Genomic DNA, 13253 nt, shown 5'->3' with positions numbered 1-13253 from the left:
TAGTTTACGACACCTGGAATTTGATACAGCCGTTGTTAAAGTTAACAGGAAGGAACAAGAATTGTCCCTTCTCGAAGCACAAGTTGACGCGTGGGGGTTTATCCGAAGCAAGTTCCTCAATACTATGTTTTTATGCGGGAAATGAAATCGAGCTTTTTCACGTAAAAGGCGAACATGATAAGCACTACACCACGGAAACCTCAGCACACGATTTTGACAGTATCTCAGGGTCCTGCCCACTGGTTTAACAGCGGAGCAGTGTTTCAGGGGTGGGCTTTTCACTGTTCAGAACATAATTATCACCAGAATTAAATTTGTCGCATTAAAGTGCTCCTTATCTTTTAATTTCGATTTATACCCTTGCCAGTTTTATGCAGAAACAAGTAACAATGTTTAAGGGATGTGGTGTGTTCAATGTTCCTGCAAAAACCGTATCACGCAGTGTGAGAAGTGAAACACAAACCACCCAATGTGTGCCCCAAACCGATTGACGTAAACAATAAAAATGGCCTGTTAGCTCAGTTGGTTAGAGCGTGGTGCTGATAACGCCAAGGTCGCGGGTTCGATCCCCGTCTGGGCCATTAGTAATTAATGATATTACTTTAGTGACTTTGAAAATCCGGACTTGAGCAACACGGAAATTCACGCAAAAAGTTAGAGGAAATTGTATTTGAAATAGCATTCATTGCAATGTTTGATATATCTTTGCCCCTGGGACGGAGAAAAAAAATCTTTCTGTTCATTCTTCATTTATCCTTCTTTTCTCACTCACCTTTCCGTGTCTCCATCTCTTTCCGTCTGTCTCTTTTCCCATCTCTCCATTTTTTTCCATTTCCGGAACCATTTTTCCAGGTATGCTTTCTGACAAACATTACAACCTGTGTCACTCAGTGTCCGGGTATGTTTACTAACACACATTGCAATCTGTGTCACTCAGTATCCGGGTATGTTTCCTGACACACATTACAATCTGTGTCACTCAGTATCCGGGTATGTTTACTGACACACATTACAATCCGTGTCACGCAGTATCCGGGTATGTTGACTGAAAAACATTACAATCTGTGTCACTCAGTATAGGGTGTGTTTAGTGACACACATTACAATCTGTGTCACTCAGTATCCGGGTATGTTTACTGACACACATGATAATCTGAGTCACTGAGTATCCGGGTATGTTTACTGACACACATTACAATCTGAGTCACTGAGTATCTAACAATGTGAAGCAACGAGTTTTATTCCCGCTGTGATATCTCTCTGTCGGTTTGCTGATGAACGTTTAACTCGGGGCTTGTTCCCTTTGATGATCACAAGCAGTTAGAAACAGACAGCGGAGATGAGGAAAAGGCATCAGTTTCGGAATCAAATTCTTCAAATCACATGTTCGCCGGCGCTGAGAGAGGCAAAAAACAGAGAAAAATGCAGAAAGAAATAAAGCGAAATAAAGATGCGATCAATATTTCTCATCCTTGATGCTTCTCTGCTCCTTCCACAAGCCTCCAACGCCGGTTAAAATTTCTGTGTAAATTAATGCGAGATTCGACCCAAAGAACGAGATCCAAACAACCAAATTTTGCTGAAATTCGGGATTCAACCAGGGACTTTCAATTTTTTGGATTCTCAACTAAGCTATATCGACTCCATCCCAAGTTAGAGTGTATGGCGTTGCTTTGGAAAAAACAAACATAAACCGGGTGGAATTGCCTCTCCCGCTCATTCCTTACCTCGGGGGAATGGGACCCGACCAGATCTCGGAACTCAGGTTATGTAAATGTTCTGCTGATGATATCTTAATATTATCTTGTGTTTGGGCCACTTTTAACCAGGTTCGTGGACACATTCTTCTATCATCCCGTCTCCCACATCGCGCCTCTCTCTCATTCATTCTTTCATCCATAGAAGACATCAGGTAGCGGGAATCAGAGCTCACCCTCAAACCCCCAACACACAAACCCCCAGTCAATAATTTACACTCTTTATAAACACAAAATGGTAATACACCAGGGGAGACTTCACAGTTATGGACACGGAACGAAATACACCAAAGTGTCTATAAACACAGAAAGTGGACACACCAGGGGAGACCTCACAGTTTTGGACACGGAGTGAAAAACACTTTAGTTTTCATGAGAAGTTACAGAACACGTAATGTCTGTAAAATTTCCATTCTTTTCCCGGCACTGATGGGCTCTGAAGGGAGAGATGGGCCCGCAGACACTCTGATCCGCACTGATCCCGAGCTGCAGGTGAATTGAAATAAATTTCAATCAGTAGCAGCGAGCGGTTGGAGAGAGATCAAGGTCCAGAATCAAGGAGGACATTTCTGATACTGCCCTTGAATCTAATTTATATCAAATACTCCTTGAACTCTCTGCCGGGGGAATTTGGAACTGAGGATCGCTTGTGAAATCAGCCTAAAGATAAAAACACAAACCACCCGAAGTGGGGCTCGAAACCACGAGCCTGACAACAGAAAACTCAGCACAGGCCTGGGATATTCCTGCTCTGTGGGGCTCAGTGCCACTCCGGTGAGATCAGGAAACGCACCCCAGACCGGAAACTGTGCTTTTCCTGCTTTGTTTGGAGCAGGTGAACTGCCTCTGCCCAGTGTGACTGCGTCGATGAGTTTCCAGCTGTGACGGGTAATTGAATCCCTTCCCACAGTCCCCACATTTCCACGGTTTCTCCGTGGTGCGGGTGTCCTTGTGTCTCTCCAGGTTGGATGATCAGTTGAAGCCTCGTCCACACGCAGGACACCTGTACGGTTTCTCCCCGCTGTGAATGGTGCAGTGTTTTTTCAGACTGTGTAACTGGTGAAAGCTCTTTCCACAGTCAGTGCATTGGAACGCTCTCACTCGGGTGTGTGTCTCGGTGCTTTTCCAGTCACACTGATGTTTGAATTCTTGTCCCACAGACAGAAAAGACAAACATTTCTCCTTCCACATTCAAAGGTCGATGATATTCAGGTCCTGGTGAATCGAGTGACTCTGTCAGATCTTGATGTGATATTTGGTTTGAATTTCCCGTCTGCAAATCCTCTCCTTCTGATACCCTGTAAAAGTTTACAAAAGTCATCACTCTAAATAAAGGATCGAAATTTGGAACAGACAATTCTAGTTTCTATGGAACTTTCCATCCTCTCTTTTCCGCCAAAGCCGTAAATCCCCGTCCCACACACTCTCCCTCCTCCCTGTGCTGAAATCCAAACCCATCCCACCATCTCCAATATTTCTTCCCTCCACTCCCAGTTTTCTCCCTCCCTCTCCTCTGATTGGGTTCAGTTCTACACCCGCTGTGGGCAGAGTGAGAATAAAATAAATGAGGCACTGGGACCCTGAAGCCCCGCCCACTCTTTGTTCCCGGTCACTGGGACCCTGAAGCCCCGCCCACTCTTTGTTCCTGGTCATTGGGACCCTGTAGCCCCGCCCACTCATTGTTCCTGTGCCAAGATGGCCGCGCATGCGCCAAGATTCTACCATGACTTCCGCTCGCAAGATGGCGGCCAGTCACACTGCTTTTCGGACGGCTGCTGGTCGGGCCTGTCACCGAGGTGCAAACACTGGGCCTGTGGACTCGTATTTGTGGCCTCAAGATGCGATCAGCTGCTTGTGAAGCTTCTCCGCCTACCCACAGGTCCCATTCCTCCCCCGTCTTCTCCCGGCCTCCGACTCGCCTCTTCCTCCTCAGTCCTTCGCCACCACTCGCACTGCTCATGCTCAGAGCACAGCCCGGTCCTGCCACTGCGCACGGTTCTCCTGTAGTCATTGATAGGGCACATTCTGAGGCGCGGGGGATTGTGGGGAAATGCCCCGCCATTGAATGCCGGAATTTCCGAACAGAAAATTAATCATTGTCATCCCATCGAGGTTGGTGCCAGGGAGGCAACAAACATAATAAATAAATTATACAGAAACCCGAGTGCTCAGCCCTTCCCCATGGTGCGAGGTAAACTGGCCGCTACTTTTCCGTTCGTAAGTCGCAACTCAGGCCCGACCCGCCCAGTCTGGTTTAATTGCTGAATGTTCTCTAACTCGAATTCAGACCTGTCATTCTCAGGGAAACTGACGAGGTCTCATTTTTTCTGTGCCCTACCCGAGAGCCAGTTAATGGCTTTAATAAGCTGGCAACAATTTTTGCAAAAGTGAAAAGAGGAGAAAAATTCCACGAGCGATGCCTCAATACACAAGGGACCACGAACACTGTGACACCAAATCGAGGGCAACTTACACGGGACACCAAATCCGGGAACAACTTACACTGAGACACCAAATCCAGGACCACTGACACTTGGGCACCAAATCCAGGGACCACTTACACTGGGACACCAAATCCACGAAACACTTACACTGAGACACCAAATCCAAGGACACGTGGACAGGGACACCAAATATAGGGACCACTTACACAGAGACACCAAATCCAGGGACCACTTACATTGGGACACCAAATACAGGGATCAGTTGCACAGAGACACCAAATCCAGCGACCACTTATATGGTGACATCCTTTTTGCACCTTCTCCAGTATCTCTATATCCTTCATATAATATGGAGAACAGAACTGTTCACAGTACTCCAAGTGTAGTCTAATCAAGGTTTTATACAAGTTTAACTTAACTTTCCAATTCTATCCCTCTAGAAATGAACCCTAGTGCTTGGTTTGCTTTTTTATGGCCTTTTTAACCTGCATCACTAATTTTAGTGATTTGTGTATCTGTGTCCCCAGATCCCATTGCATTTCAATCCCATATACACTCTTATTGTACAAGCAGTATGCGGCCTCCTTGTTCTTGCGACCAAAATGCTCCACTTCATCCTCATCTTTATTAAAATTAATGTGCCAATTACACCCCCATTCTGCAAGTTTATTAATGTCTTCTTGTACATTCTTGTAGTCTTCATCAGTATCAGCTATACCCCGCCCCAAACTGGTGTCATCCGTAAATTTTGAAATTGTACATCCGATTCCCGAGTCCAAATCGTTTATATAAATTGTGGCCATGATGTGGAGATGCCGGTGATGGACTGGGGTTAACAATTGTAAACAATTTTACAACACCAAGTTATAGTCCAACGATTTTATTTTTAATCCCACAAGCTTTCGGTCCATCACCGGCATCTCCACATCATAAATTGTGAACAGTGGTCCCAGCACCGATCCTTGTGGAACACCACTTTCCACCTTTTACCAGTCTGAGTAGCGAACCATAACCCCTACTTTCTGCTTTAATGCAGTGATCAAGAGAAACTTCTTTACACAGGGAGTTGTGAAACTGTGGAAATCACTTCCAAAGTTCTGTCATGACAAGTGGCCTCATGTTTTTATCCAAGACATCACACAGCCCAGTCATTTACTCCAAATGTTGATGCAATGGTTCAAGCTAAGAGGTGCCAGGTATTGGGAGCAGCAGTAGCAATAAATAAAATCTAAACGTAAGTAAGTACCAATATCGTTCATCTTCATCTATTTCTAGTTTAATAACTTTTGCTGAATGTGGCCCAGGCCAAGTGCCATAATATCGGATCAGGCTCATCATCCAAAATGAGTTTGACAATGTGAAGCGGATTACCCTCATCCACTAACCCAGCAACTTCTTCAAAAAACTCCAGCAAGTTTGCAAGACACGACCTTCTTTCCCGGAAGCAGTGTTGAGGATCTCGAATGGCGCCTTCTCTTTCCCCGTGGTCATAAACAGCATCTCTTCGGATCCCTTCAAGCATATTCCCTCTGATCGATGTCACACCGATGGGCCTGTCATTCCCTGGCTCTGATTTGTCCCCTTTAATGAAAATGGGAACTACGTAAGCTATTTTCTAATCTCAGGAGACAATCGCTGACTCTACTGAGCTGTTGAAGATACACGCAAGGGGCTCACAGAGAACCCGTCTCATCTCTTTAAACACCCGTGGGTGAATATCATCGGGACCTGGAGCACAATCTATTTTGAGATTTCGTATTTTATCCAAGATGACATCCCTTTCTATTTTAATATTTATGATGTTATTGTCGACAGCACATCCCACAGCTAGAATCTGAGCATCATCCACAGGAGTGTAGGCTGATGAGAAATAGTCATTTAACAGCTCTGCCATAGCCTGGGAATCTGTCCTGAACTGCCTTTCAGTGGACCTAAACTATCTTGAATGGTCTTCTGACTCCTGACGCAGCTGAAAAGGCGTTTGCTTTTATTCCCACAATTGTGCACCATCTGCTTTTCCAATGATCTCTGAGCTTCTCAAATGGCTGCTTTTGTCTCCCTCGATTGTGGGTGATATTTGACACTATCCTCCTGTAAACTGAATTCATCGTGATCTGACCTGAGTTAAATGTAAGACAGTTCGGGGAGTCAGGAATCATTCACCGTGAGACCTAAACTTACAGGTAAAACCCCAGACGGTTCCTTCGTAAGGTTTCCTCTGGTTCCTCGGCATATATTTGTCAGGATGCCGAAACCCAGCTTTCTTACAGTCCACTCCTGGAGGTCCCACTCCCTGAGCCTACAACCTTCAGCAGTGTCAGTGGTGGAGTTCACAAATGAACTGAAACCCTTCGGAATGCGAAAACAATTTTGCGTTTCCAAAATAAAAGGACTGACATTTATCGTGGAAACAGTCTGGTGTCGCTCTCTGCAGAAACATCCATGTCAAAGTGAAGCGGCTCTCCTGCAATCTTTGGACCTTGTCTGTCAAGAAGAATTCTGATTTTCGTGAAGGCAATCTCAAGTTAAATGGTGGAAGATCGGCCGTGCTCAGCTGGCCATCGAAACCGTGCATTTTTTTGCAGACAAAACATATATTTGAAACGAGGAAATGCGAGACCATGAATCTGAAGGTAAAAGTTTCGCGACCGTCTTTGGGTGGGATCGAACCACCAACCTTTCAGTTAACAGCCGAACGCGCTAACCGATTGCGCCACAGAGACACGGCACGTTTGTTTTTGAAACATTGATTTAACGAGCTAAAAATTCTGGTTGCCGCGATCAATTTTACCTCTCTCCACCATCAGTTTACTTTTCCAAATTAAAGGGTGTGAAGTTTGCACGAGTGAAAATCTGTGCTGTATTATTTCTGAACATTAAACTCACCTTGCCATTAAACACCTGTATGTTTGAAGTCATAGTCCCATCGTGGCAGAGAGGATTGATTTTTCGAGCTGTGATTCTCCATCCTCTATTCCAGTAATATTCAGGTTTGGTGAAAATCAGATGAGATGAAACGATCAGGTCCAACCAGCAGGTCTTTGACACTACACGGTGTCTACAAAGTTGTCCCTTGCACTTGCAGTGAAGCTGGCGGCAGTTTTCACTCTTAAACCAGTAACTGTGATGTTGAAAGAAAATGTGGCCGACAAACACTCGATTTCCGCGCGGTGACACAGTAAAGTTCAATTAATGCGATTGCCGATTGGCGAGAGGGTGGATTTGGAACTCCTGTGCGGCTGCACTGCGCATTGCCCAGATCTGCTTGGAGCGATATTCACTTCAATTTATCACTGACAGGGACAGTTTTATTCAATGTCTCTTTTCTCTGGCAATTGTTGAGATTTCAAAAGTTGAAAACGGCCCGTGCTGACCCCAACCTCGCCACTTACACGCTGACAGATACAATGCGGTCACAGTCTGGTTCATTGAGATGAAATCCGAGAGCGATTTCACAGTCGAATGCAACGCGAACAAAACGTATTTAAATAAAGTGCAGGTCACAGAGGTGCCTTTAAAGTCCCGATTGTTCGAAGCAGAACTGGAAAATGCGCAATGCAGCAGCACAGGAATTCCAAATGAACTCTCCGTGGAGGTAAATGAGTGACAGGAGCAGAAGGACATGCCACGTGAAAGATTTGGACCCAGACCTGCTGCATGAGACTTTAAATGTTGTCCACCTTTAACTGTCGCTCATAGTGTCAGAACTGTCACTGTTATCATTAGTCTTCTTGCACTGCAACTCCTCAATAGCCCCAGGTTATCACAGCATCGCTTTCTTCAAATTGAATCCCAGTGTGAAAACTTACACGATTTCAAACCTAAGCAAAGGTGTGCGAGATTGGAAGGAGAGTGCGAGTGGAGATCATGGGCCGGGGGGGCAGTGATATCATCACCTGAGCATTAAGATATCCCACATACCAAAGAAGCAGGGAGATGAGATCTTTGTGTCTATTTTCCCGGCATGTGCAAAATCCATCCCTTCTCAATGGCCAGCACTGTTCTTTCCCTCTCTCCCTGCTGTCCAGGTCAGGATGGGATTCATGAATTCCCCTGTGTTTTCATCAAGCATCTAATTCACCTGGCAGCTGGAGGAGTAGAGGAAGCGGGAGGGGAAGAATAGTCAGAAACAGGAGATGCCACGTGAAACGGGCCGAATCTTTTGCGTTCCAGTTGCTTCAAATGATCCACTGCAGCCCTGCCTCGCCTCTTAGCTTTCCCAGGAGCTGCATCGATTCGGCCGGTGCGTGCGTGCATTTTGGAAATGGAAACAGAGACATCCGCTGCTTGTGGGAGTATTTCACCTCAATTTTCCATTTCACGCGCAGGCCTACCCGCACTCGGTACTGTCATGGCCTGAACACGTCTTTCGTGTTCTCAAAGAAAATGCCACTTTGTGCGAGCAGGTGTTTGGACTGGACTGCACTGAGCTGAGTCACTGAGGATATTCAATGAATGAAATCAGTACTTCAAACAGAAAACATTCTTCACTCACTCATCCTAATACATTAGCGTCTCGATTCTTGAATTATTGTTTCATTCATTGCAAAATAGGAACAGGAATAGGCCATTCAGCCCCTCGAGCCTCCAGGTTAATACATACTTCTTGAGTTGGGGTGCCCCGGACATTCGGCCGTTCGAGCCTGCTCCGCCAATCAATACGATCATGGCTGATCCTGGACCTCAATACCATATTCCCGCTCTCTCCCCATACCACTTGATGCCTTTTGTGTCTAGAAATCTATCCAGCTCCTTCTTACATATATTCAGTGACTTGGGTTCCACAGCCTTCTGTGGTAGAGAATTCCATAGGTTCACCACCCTCTGAGTGAAGAAATTTCTCCTCATCTCAGTCCGAAATGTTCTCATCTGCTTTTGCAACAGCATACGCCGGAGGAACCATACGGCGATGCAAATAACGAGATGCATTTTGGCACACACCAATTGTACCTTCAACTCCGGTCGAAATTTTCACAAGGAAAAGGATTGGTTGGTTTCGGTGGGCCTCGACTAACAACCTCGCCATTTCCCGGCCCTGGACTGTCATATAAGGACCGCGCACTGACTGGTTGCGCCGCAAGAGCCCAGTCACTTTGATCACCTGTCCCACTCTGCTGGAAAGAATCTTAAGGTGAGAGGCCTTTACCTGTGGAAACGTGTCCAGTCATTGCGATGAAAATAATATCTGCACACTCATTTCAGCTTCTTTCACATCCTCTGCTCCATCGCACGACAATCGGGTTTTCTGCGAATAGGCCAAAATGAACATTGGCAGAAATTCTAACAGCAGTGGGATTCAAACCCACGCCTCCGTAGAAATTTGATGGAACACCTGAGACCGCGAGGGCACGCTACCATAATGTCACAGTAATGTTTAAAGAGCTGTTTAATGCTCAAATAAATGAATTGAAGCTAATTGACCGCATTTACCCCGTGCTGGGGTTGTTCTCCTTGGAGCAGGGAACATTTCGAGGAGATTCGATAGAAGTGTTCAAAATAATGTAGCGTTTTGATAATGTAAATAAATAGAAACTGTTCCCATTGGCGGAACGGTCGAAAAGCAGAGGACACAGATTGAAGGTGATTGGCAAAAGACCCAAAGGCGACATGGGGAAACACTTTTTTACCAACGAGTAGTTGTAAACTGGAACGCGCAGCCTGAAAGGATGGTGGAAGCAGATCCAATCGTGGCTTTCAAAAAGGAATTTGATAAGTACTTGAAGGGAAAAAATGCAGGGCTACCGGGAAGGAGCGGGGGAATGGGACTAACTGGATTGCTATTACAATGAGCCTGCACGGGCTCGATTGGCTGAATAACTTCCTTCTGTACTGTAACCATACCTCAAGGGCAATGAGGGATGGGCAATAAATGCTGGCCTCGCCAGCGACGCCCACATCCCATGAACGAACTCAAAAAATAATGGGTGTATAATTCTATTTATACAGTTTATTTTCATTGCATGCATTTCTCTATCTCTCCATGTGTCTGTCTCTTGTGTTATCCCCTGATAGACTTCTCAGGCTTCCTTGAACGGCGATGGCTGATCTAACCTGCAACACCAGCAGAGGAGGTTAAAGAAAGATTGGGACAGGAGGAAAAGTAAAGGGGCAATCCAGCTGCTGCAGCCAATGTCTACCCATTAATGCCTCTTCTCTCTCACAGTGAAACAGAGGCACCAATTTGATTAAAGTATACTTATAGTAGATTGTATATTAACACCATTCCGAGACCGACGGCAATCATATCATGGAATCATACAATCATAGAACGTTACCCCACAGAAGGAGGCTATTCGGCCCTTCGTGTCTGAGCCGTCCGAAAAAGAGGCATCGAGCCTCAACCCACGTTCCAGAGTTTGGTCTATAGTCTTTTGGACTAACCCCTCTGCCTCCATGAGTCGATCTCCTTCATGCTCCCGAATCAGAGTTGGGTTCGTACGACCCGTTTAATGTTTACATGCCGGTGGAAGACGGCAGCTATCTTCTGAGGTTTTCCTATAACAACGTCTGCGGCAGAGTTTCTGTAGTTTGGGGGTTATCACATTCGCCGACGACGTGAATGGTCCCCTGTATGAAACCGGGCAGAATCATTTTTGGGCCGCCCCCTCCGCCTCCATGAGTCGATCTCCTTTCTGATCCCGAATCAGAGTCGGGTTCTCACGACCCGTTTAATGTTTACATGCCTGTGGAAGACTTTTGAATTCCCTCTTATTTTGGCCGCCAGTCTATTCTTATACTCTGTCTTTGCCCCTCTTATTTCCCCTTTCAGTTCCCCTCTGAACTTTCCATATTCTGCCTGGTGAATGAATAAAAAAAAGTTAGGATTTCCGTCAGTCTGAAACAGAAAGTTATTAGTTGATTAATGGCGACTTGAACAACTATTCGACTTTTTTCAGAGTTTAATGAGTATTGTGAAATTAAAACAGTGAACTATTTTGTCGAAGTTAATTCCCGAAACGAGAATGGGACCCGTCTCCCACATTGAGAGCTTTTGCAGACTGCAGCGATCTTCTGAGGGTTTCCTAAAACAACGGGCGCAGCAGAGTTACTGTAGTGCACTGGTTATCATGTTCGCTTATAAACGTGAAAAGTCCCCGGTTCGAAATTAATACAGTAAACTATTTTATAGAATTTAATTCCCTGAACGGGACAGGGACCCGTCTCCCACACTGAGAGCATTTGCAGTCGGCAGCTATCTTCTGAGGGTTTCCTATAGCGAAATGTGTAGCAGAGTTTCTGTAGTGTAGTGGTTATCACGTTCGCCTCACACGCGAAAAGTCACCGGTTCGAAACCGGGCAGAAACATTTTGAAAAAGTTCCCCACTAAAAATCAAGAAGGATGAAAAAAAGGAAGAATTCAGTCTGTGGTTAAATATGAATAAAATACCATTGTAAACAATTTTACAACACCAAGTTATAGTCCAGCAATTTTATTTTAAATTCACAAGCTTTCGGAGGCTTCCTCCTTCGTCAGGTGAACGATGTGAAAATGCCACAATAAAATACCACAAAATGCCACAATAAAATATCAATAAAATACCACACCTCACAGAACCGATGTATTTTCCATTCTCTGTATAGTTCAATACACATTCAAATACTATACATATACAGACAGTGTCTCGCCCTCATTCACGTTTCATGCCCCGACTGTGCAGGAAGCCCCTCTCAAAGCTGCACATTGCGATTGTTTTCAGTTGATTTATGAGAGGTCATTAAAGGATCCTGCAGCGCTGCCTCGGTTTATAAATACAGTTATAAACTGCATTGCAGCCGCGGCAACAAACAGATCAGTTTTTCGATGTTCGATGTTCCCCAGCTCCCGCATTGAGTGAGGCCACGAGAGCAACAGCATTCAGGCCGCCTGTCCGATCACACGTTGCTGGCAGGAAGCTGCCATTGCCGCTTCAGACAACGCATTACTGCCCATCCCTGGGAAACAAGATAACACCGAAGCTTTGACAACACATCGCAGGCATCGTCTGTCCCGTAGTTGTTGCTCCGCTGCGAAGACAGAACTTGCCAGCTGTTTCAAAATTTACAACCAGAACACTGGATCCTCAGATCACTACCCGTTTTAAAAGTCTGTTGCTCTATCTACTGAGCTACGCAGGCTCGCAATTTGTTAAGTTCCTATCGTACATATTCATTGTAGGACTCTGAATTATCCATCGTAGACGTCGAAATTGGGTGAGGGTCCTGTTATAAAATTGTCAGCAGCGTGTTGAGGAGAATCCTTGTTTCTGTTGAACATGATGCAAGAAACATGGACAGTGAACTCGTGAGTTTACAATTCTTATTGTTTGTGCCAAATAAGAACATAAGAACATAAGAAATAGGAGCAGGAGTAGGCCAATCGGTCCCTCGAGCCTGCTCCGCCATTCAATAAGATCATGGCTGATCTGATCCTAACCTCAAATCTAAATTTATGTCCAATTTCCTGCCCGCTCCCCGTAACCCCGAATTCCCTTTACTTCTAGGAAACTGTCTATTTCTGTTTTAAATTTATTTAATGATGCAGCTATTATTTAACAATGTCTTGTCATTCGTTAGCAGCAATTAAAATAACACTTTCTATAGCGGCTCAAAAGCTAAACTTGCCCCACACGGGAGCTGGAAAAGGCCTCTCGACCTTTCAGCGTATTAACATCTGTAAGCTGAATAATTTCACCCGTTACACAGTGACACCAGGGAGAATATTTCCCATCCAGATTTTCCCCACACGAAACTTCCAACTGATGAATATCCGCTAAACGAAAAGAAGAATTGTATGTTTAGTTCTTTAGATTTAAAGATCTCGTACCGGCCCCTTTGCCATATCAGCTGTCGCTAATCTCTCCCTCTCCCCCTATAAACAAATAAATTCACACCTACTATTGCAAGACGGTAGGCCAAAGGAACCCAAGTGCTCACATGGGAACACTAAGAAGTAGATGCGTTATGGAACATACCAGTTGCACCTTGAACTCAAAATGTTCGATTGTTCCAGATGAGGTTCAAAATCACAACCTGGGCATTTCTGGAGTTCATAAAAGTACCGCACGCTGAGCGC

The 13253-nt window shown here is 45.2% G+C and overlaps 3 non-coding genes across 3 annotated transcripts; 2 read left to right on the top strand and 1 right to left on the bottom strand.

Annotated features, from left to right (window-relative positions):
• The first annotated feature begins 507 nt into the window (after positions 1 to 507).
• On the top strand, positions 508 to 581 carry trnai-gau (transfer RNA isoleucine (anticodon GAU)). The gene has a single exon. It is a non-coding gene; the product is annotated as a tRNA-Ile (tRNA).
• A 6269-nt stretch (positions 582 to 6850) lies between these two features.
• On the bottom strand, positions 6851 to 6924 carry trnan-guu (transfer RNA asparagine (anticodon GUU)). Its single transcript has one exon. It is a non-coding gene; the product is annotated as a tRNA-Asn (tRNA).
• A 4509-nt stretch (positions 6925 to 11433) lies between these two features.
• On the top strand, positions 11434 to 11506 carry trnav-cac (transfer RNA valine (anticodon CAC)). Its single transcript has one exon. It is a non-coding gene; the product is annotated as a tRNA-Val (tRNA).
• The last annotated feature ends 1747 nt before the right edge of the window (positions 11507 to 13253 follow it).

Source organism: Heptranchias perlo, chromosome 20, assembly GCF_035084215.1.
Source record: "Heptranchias perlo isolate sHepPer1 chromosome 20, sHepPer1.hap1, whole genome shotgun sequence".
In the NCBI taxonomy this organism is placed as follows: Eukaryota; Metazoa; Chordata; class Chondrichthyes; order Hexanchiformes; family Hexanchidae; genus Heptranchias; species Heptranchias perlo.
The sequence above is the reverse complement of the archived record's forward strand: the minus strand, read 5'-3'. Positions and strand labels throughout refer to the sequence as shown.